Source organism: Mus caroli, unplaced genomic scaffold (genome assembly GCF_978045245.1).
Source record: "Mus caroli unplaced genomic scaffold, Mus_caroli_1 scaffold_4, whole genome shotgun sequence".
Taxonomy (NCBI): Eukaryota; Metazoa; Chordata; class Mammalia; order Rodentia; family Muridae; genus Mus; species Mus caroli.
Window position 1 is genome coordinate 110525808 of NW_028227259.1, and position 7868 is coordinate 110533675.

The following is a 7868-nucleotide window of genomic DNA, read 5'->3' on the forward strand; positions in this document are numbered from 1 at the left end:
TGCATGTTTACACACATGAATACATATGTACACACATATTTTATATATATAGTCCCTTTTTTATGACCTCAGCACAAGATCTGACTCACAAGTATGCCACCAGCCATTCTCCACCATCCACTCCAGGTTCTGTCATTCCCAAAGCACCATGCTCAAATAGAACTATGATTTCTCCTCCTCTTCCTCTATCACCACCATCACCACCATCACCACCATCACCACCACCACCACCACCACCACCAGCACTGCCACCATCTCCCAAATTCAACCCCTCTCTGGCTCTCTCCCACTCACAGGGAAGCTCTTTTAGGGTAGGGCTTCTCGGCCTCCAGGAGGCCAGTCCTCCTGCTCACACTCCAGCTTTCCTACCTGCTGGGCATCCCCTTCAAAGCACAAGCGTTTCTCTCCTCTTGTCTTACAGGCAAATTTGCTTTAATGGCACCTAAATACGTGCAGAAAATTATTGACCCCCCACATTAAAATAAAGCCTTGTGGCCTTTCTGAATATGTAAGTCGGACGCATAAATAATGCATTCTCGTTTATTAGAAAGTCATGCAACTTGTAAAATTATATGGAAGAAAGTAGAAGATAAAATAACCCAAGTCCTGCCACCCTTAATGGTCTCCGTTAATATTCATGCAACTGAACTTTCACATGTCTTTGGGCACATCCACATCTGTATCCCACATTTTATATAAATAGATTTTTATTATCCATACCTTTTAAAGATTATACACAACTTTCCCCTGATCTTCAAACTTTCTGTTTACTTATGTCCCCTTCACCATGTCCTTCGTACGACCCTGGACCCAGGGGGAAAATGTTAACAATTTGGAATATAGCCTTTCATGTTTGTTTCCTGGCTTCCTTGTCATGAGTGAATAGTTAAGGACATATATTTGGTTTTGTGGTCATTTACAGTATGAACGTTAGACTGCACAATATTCCCTGCTTCTCTCTGGTTCCTAAGAAAGAACTGTTAGTCAACCAATATTGGCATGTTCGCCAGCTGCTGCTTCATGGTATAAACGTATCAAAGTTTATCTAACCAGGCTGCCACTGATGAATGTTCAGAGTATTTAAAAAATACTCCACATGCCATAATGAATATAATATTCTTTTTTTCAGATTGGTAATTTCATTTATAATAGACTTCTCCATAATGTGGATTGATCTTACCATGTCTCTCTCCTACAATTATAATGCATGTTCCAGATCATCATTTTTTTTTTTCCTAATTCATGATGAGGAACGGTTCTTTGGAAGCAGATCCCAACAATAAAGGTCTCAAGATCATCTGAAGAAATGCAGATTTAAAAACTGAAGTTATGTGCTGGAGTCACTGTGGCCAAGCTCAGGCCATGCTGCTGCTGCTGGCCCGTTGCCCCCCCCCCCCCCCCATCGTGCACTAGCGATCTCAAAAGCTTCAAAATCTAAGATGGCAACCCTCAAGGACCAGCTGATTGTGAATCTTCTTAAGGAAGAACAGGTCCCCCAGAACAAGATTACAGTTGTTGGGGTTGGTGCTGTTGGCATGGCTTGTGCCATCAGTATCTTAACAAAGGACATCAGTATCTTAACGAAGGACCGGGCGGATGAGCTTGCCCTTGTTGACATCATGGAAGACAAACTAAAGGGTAAGATGATGGATCCCCAGTATGGCAGCCTCTTCCTTAAAACACCAAATATTGTCTCCAGCAAAGACTACTGTGTGACTGCAAACTCCAAGTTGGTCATTATCACAGCAGGGGAGGAGGGGCTGGGGAGTGGGGAGTGTCAGCAAGAGGGAGAGAGCTGACTTAATCTGGTCCAGCAAAACATGAACTCTTCAAGTTCATCATTCCGAACATTGTGAAGCACAGTCCACACTGCAAACTGCTTATGGTCTCAAATCCAGTGGATATCTTGACCTACGTGGCTTGGAAAATCAGTGGCTTTCCCAAAAGCCAAGTTATTGGAACTTGGATTCAGCTCGGTTCCATTATCTGATAGGAGAAAGGCTGGGGGTTCACACGCTGAGCTGTCACAGCTGGGTCCTGGGAGAACATGGTGACTCTAGAACATGCCTGCATGGAGTGGTGTGAACAATCCTGGCATCTCCCTGAAGTCTCTGAACCCAGAACTGGGAACTGATGCAGACAAGGAGCAGTGGAAGGAGGTTCACAAGCAGGTGGTGGACTGTGCATATATGATGATCAAGCTGAGAGGTTACACATCCTGGGCCATTGGCCTCTCTGTGGTAGACTTGACCGAGAGCATAATGAAGAACCTTAGGCAGGTGCATCCCATTTTTACCATGATTCCTTAATCATGGGATCTCTATGGAATCAATGATGATGTCTTCCTCAGTGTCCCATGTATCCTGGGACAAAATGGAATCTCGGATGTTGTGAAGGTGACACTGACTCCTGAGGAAGAGGCCCGCCTGAAGAAGAGTGCAGATGCCCTCTGGGGAATCCAGAAGGACCTGCAGTTCTAAAGTCTTCCCAGTGTCCTAGCACTTCACTGTCCAGGCTGCAGCAGGGTTTCTAGGGAGACCACACCCTTCTCTTCTGAGCTGTGGTTAGTACAATGCTGTTGAGGTGGTGTGGAGAAACATCTCAGTTCCCACAGCTCTGCCCTGCTGCCAAGTGGTACTTGTGTAGTGGTAACCTGGTTAGTGTGACAGTCCCACTGTCTCTGAGACACACTGCCAACTGTGCAGGCTTCCATTACCCTGCGAGCCTGCTGCATTGCTGCCCTGTGCACCCTCACCAAGCATGCCTAGGCCAACGAGTTCACAGTTAGTCATAACCTGGCTCCAGTGTATACGTCCATTATGCATATTTGTGTAAATCTTCTACAGGATATTTTATGTATTATATGTGTCTGTAGTGTGCACTGCAATATTATGTGAAATGTAAGATCTGCATATGGATGATGGAATCAACCACTCAAGTGTCATGCCAATGAAAACACCAAATAAACCTTGAACAGAGAAGAAAAAAAAAGTTATTCCTGGCTTATCAAGTTAGTGAAAAGTTCAAGAGAATTCGCACTTGCCTGGATGCACATGTGATACAAAGGAGACCAATGCTATTCACACAAGAAACACACGTTTTTCCTGACTTTTGTGTCCTAAGCTTTCATTCACAGAGAACTCCAGTCGCACCTCACTCCTTTAAGGTCTCTAGCACCCTGCCCACACTTGTCCACCTTCTCTTAGTTTTTCCTCCAAGATTTGTAAGCTCCATGCTTCACACTTCCAACTCCATTACTCTCGGGGTTCCTTTTAACACACAAGAAGGGGTAGGAACAGACTTTCTCCTTCCTCCAGATGGGAACAAATGATACTGGCATCACTATTCAATACTTTATTCATTGCTGAATCTGGGACCCAAGGTCAGACATTACCTCAGCTGGGTCACATTTGCCTTGGGGAGTGCAAAGGGCAGGTTATTCTATCCACTGGCTCCCCTGGCCCTTCAGATTGTCAACTATAGATCATGGAGACTTGTCAACCCTGGGTGAGCAGTATCCTGTAATACATGCAGAGAAGGTATAAGCTCTGCTTCTTTTAGTTATTATTTGACCATTTTCTCTCTTGCAAACCTCTCTTTCCCTGGTCAGGTTTGCTCCAAAGACCAGGCTCATTTTGGGATTTCTGAGCTGATGGCTTTGTTGTTGTTGTTGTTGTTGTTGTTGTTGTTGTTGTTAAATCTCTGGCTCTATGAGGCTTGACAGCCAGAAGATTCACCATGATGTTGCTGCCCAGCCACAAGACTATAACTGTCCCCTCTTCTACCTCTATGCAATCATGTTTTTCCATTGCACTCAGTGGAGCAATATCATCCCCCTGGGAGTTAAGTCTCCTATAACTTCTTTTAAGTCATGTTCTCTGATAATAACTTCTTAATTGAAATTATATCCATCCAATAAATTTAACTTTGGAAAAGTCCAGACTTCGTTAGTAAGAAGAAATGGCTGCCACATGGTGACAAAGCCTCCAGGTGTCCCTGAGATTTGACAGGGCCTGAGCCCTGCTTCATCACTGCAATGTACCAGATAACCACAATTCCTTGGAGTGTAATTTGCTCACTTCTGTCTGTTCAATTATCAGACTGGCTATGCTTTTTGATCATCTTTTACATTAACATTTACTGAGACGATCATTTGGAAGGACATTTCTGGAAAGTTCCCTCAGTGGTTGCTTTATACAGTATATTTCCATTCACATTTGAACAACAACAAAAAAAGCCACATTAAAAAAACACTAGAACCAGAAAGAGACAAGGAATTTCCTTACAGGCATTATCAATAAAATATCCACCCTTCTATGGAGGCTTCATAGTGTAGCTACCTCTGGTCAACTCTGGGCAGTGCCTCCAGGTCCCACATAAGCGAGCTACAGGAGTATAGCCTAGAGGACTGATAAGACAGCTCAGCGGGTAAAGGTGCTCACCCCATACCTGGTGATGTGAGTTCAATTCCCAGGACCCACAGGGTAGAAGGATGAATTGATTCCCACAGGGTAATCTCTGATACCCACATTCAGGCTAAATAAATGAATACATCTTCTAATAACAAGAACGCTGACTTTTCTAATGAAGAGGACAGTTTAGGGACAATTGTACATGCAGAAGTCAGTGAGCTGATACTGGGTCTTACTTTTAACAAGTATTCTATAAAAATATTTTTTCCTCTTCTCACTTCTCAAAGTCATGGTTCTAGCTCAGTCCTCCTCTTGATAATCTCTATGTCCTCCATGAAGAAACTAGAAGGAGTGTGAGCTCCTAAGGAAAGACGTCTCCGTGGAGTCTTAGCATGTGTGGCATCTAGTTGATATGTCTCTCTCAGAGAGGTAAATTGAAACCTTAGACTGTGAAAGCTATGGCTTCGTTGCTGGTCTCATCACTTGGAAAGTGTTAATTGGTATTAGCTGAAGGCAGATCACCCTGCCCTTTGTTAATACGATGTTCCTGTTCTTTTTTGCCTCAGAGGGAGCACTGTTCTAATTGAAAGGCAGCTCTACAACTTGCCAGGTAGGGAAGAGAAAGCCACTGCTACTTTGCCCAGTGTCACACTTACTTTTGCTCTTCATCAGACCAAGGGAAGAAGACAGTGATCGCAGGTGTCCTGTAGAGAGAAGGGGGTGCAAGGGAGGTGTGCCTGGTTCTCACTATTATCTAGGAACCCAAAGGACCCACTGGACAGAAAAGAGCCTTTCTTTATTCAAAGCCTTTCTAGTCAAATATAATCACTCCCTGCTTGTGATAAGCACTTACATCAAAACCAGTCTTCATTCACACTTGAAAGTATTATTGAAAAAAGCAATATATATGACAGCCACCTTTTGAGGTACCAGTGTCAGGGCTGTGAAAGAGAAACAGGGATTTGTTCTCCCAATGGTAGATGACTAGAGATGCAAGGTAATCTCCATTATTAATGAGAAGCACAGAAGAAGCGAAGAACAGGGAGGTTGATCAGATGGAATGACAGGCTAGCCTCGGTGGCCTCTGCAAGAGGTGACATTTGAGCAGGGACCTGAATTCAAAGAAGAGGGAGTAATGTAATATTGTGGGCCAAAGATTTAAGAAAGGTCCCAGGCCCTGAAGCTCGGTCTGCCTGGGTGTGTCTGAAAACATGGGGGGTCAGAGGATGTTGCTTGCACCTGAGATGGCCAGCCATTTGATGGGTTTGAGCTTCGTGACTAACTAGAAGCACGTTGTATTGAGATTCGGTTAAGACCCTCCCACCCAACCCTTTAGCACTTTCAAGTCTACTCTCTAGCACTTAGATAAACGCATCCCAGAAAGGCTCATATTCTAGACTCTTTCACAGACTTGCATGTCATAAAAGCGTGCAAAGGTATCCACACACTCATGGGTGTGTATATACACAGTACATGTATTTTCCATACTCAAGGAAGCTGACCGTCTTCTCTGGGTAGCAACCTGAAGTTTCAGACAAGGGCCCTCAGTCACTCTTCTCTTCTGCAGGTCGCAGAGAACTAGGGCTTTGTATCATCCATATGTATCCTTAATGTGCTCAAAACATAAGGCAGCTGGGCTAAATGCTGAGCTTAGTGCTTTGCTGGGCAGACAAACCTCTTCCAAATACAGTTGAGCCAGAGTCTCAGACTTGTGAGCCCTCAGGGTTAAGTGAGAGACTGGTACACTCCTCAGATCCCTGTTCTCAGAAAGCATGAGCACAATCCAGTCTTATGTAATGTTCTTCAGATTGTTTATCTTGCAACTCTTCCCATTTCGTTTCCTGGCCCAGGTAGAGTTTGTGAATCAGGGTCATCTCTGCAATCGCCGGGTATGGGAAGTAAAGGACATTGTCTTATTGGATAGAACACCTCTCTCCTAACTTGTATATGAGTAGGTCTGGGTGTAGCAGTCCTAGAATGTGATCCTGAAACAAACAAACAAGCCTCAAACTCTACAACTGAGCTTAATTTATGTTGTAAAAATACGGAGTAAGTTAAAATCTCAGCAATTTTGGATGAAATTTTCTCTCTTCTCCAATTTCACTTAAAATTTTAATTGTCTTTAGACATAAGTTGTATTTAATCTTAGTAGAAATTTTTAAATTTTTTTCCAGCTTTTATTAGGTATTTATTTCAGTTACATTTCCAATGATATCCCAAAAGTCCCCCACACGCTCCCCCACCCACTCCCCCACCCTCCCACTCCCACTTCTTGGCCCTGGCGTTCCCCTGTACTGAGACATATAGAGTTTGCACGACCAATGGACCTCTCTTTCCACTGATGGCTGACTAGGCCATCTTCTGATATATTTAAATAAAAGGTTAAATTTTGAAACAATGTAAAACTATTTTAATATTACTAATCATTTCGTTTTGTTTAGTAAAAGTTAAATTCAGTTATTTAAATTTCTTTCATTCCTTCAGTTACATAAAAATTGTATACCATAGCTTCATATATATTTATTTTTAATTTTTTCTCCACTAGATGGTGAAGTTAAATCTGGATGTGTTGGCATGAAGGTTGATGAACTCTGGGCCAGCTTGGGCTACAAAGGTAAGTTCTACAAAACAAGAAGGGAGACTATTATTTTACTCTTTATTGGTTCAATTTATGACTTTAGATATTTAGATGTAGAGGTTATGGTATTTACTTATTCCCCATGGAGGGGATGGGCACAAATATGAAGGGTGTTCACGTAGAGCCCTGTAGACCAGGGTTTGACTCCTAGTTTGATGGTAGCCATGAGACAGTTCTGAGCAATGTAACTAGAAGCCATCACACTGAGATGTGAGGATGACTCCCTCCCTCTGACACCCTCCAGCACTCCCGAGTCTAATCACTGGAACTTATAAACACATCATAGAGAATCTAATGCCGTCTCAGTCCACATTCACAGCCCATGAGGAGTCTGGATGGAGCTAAAGCTGAAGTAAAGAAGGGCTTCTCCCTATCTGGGGGCCCACACTTTCCTTCCAGGGTACCTTGATGTTATCCATTCAAGCAGAGCAAGGGACAGTGTTATCTTCCAGGAGGTCCATATGTCATATTCAGGTCATATGTTTCAGCAGTTGGTCTGTCTTGCTTTGAGTCCTGGCCCCTCCCTTATTCTTTTGCTTGATGTTGAGTAGCTCATTTGAACTCTCTCTGTCCCTCAGGAGGTTAAGTATCTGATTCATATGATCACTGTGAAGTCTAAATCAAATCAACTCCATGCAAATTTAAAACAGGAACCAGCATGTGCACTAGTGAGAAATATTTTTCTTCCTACTGGATACAAAGTGATAACCCTGGATAGGGCAAGGCTTTGGTTCCCTGAATTTTGTGTTCTTTCTTTAACTAAGCAATTCTTGGAGAGGTGAAGTTTTCAAACTTGGCAGTATTCAGGCAGGGGCTGG

General features: G+C 43.2%; 1 pseudogene; it reads left to right on the forward strand.

Annotated features, from left to right (window-relative positions):
• The first annotated feature begins 1439 nt into the window (after positions 1-1439).
• LOC110295216 (L-lactate dehydrogenase A chain-like) lies at positions 1440-2517 on the forward strand (annotated as a pseudogene).
• The last annotated feature ends 5351 nt before the right edge of the window (positions 2518-7868 follow it).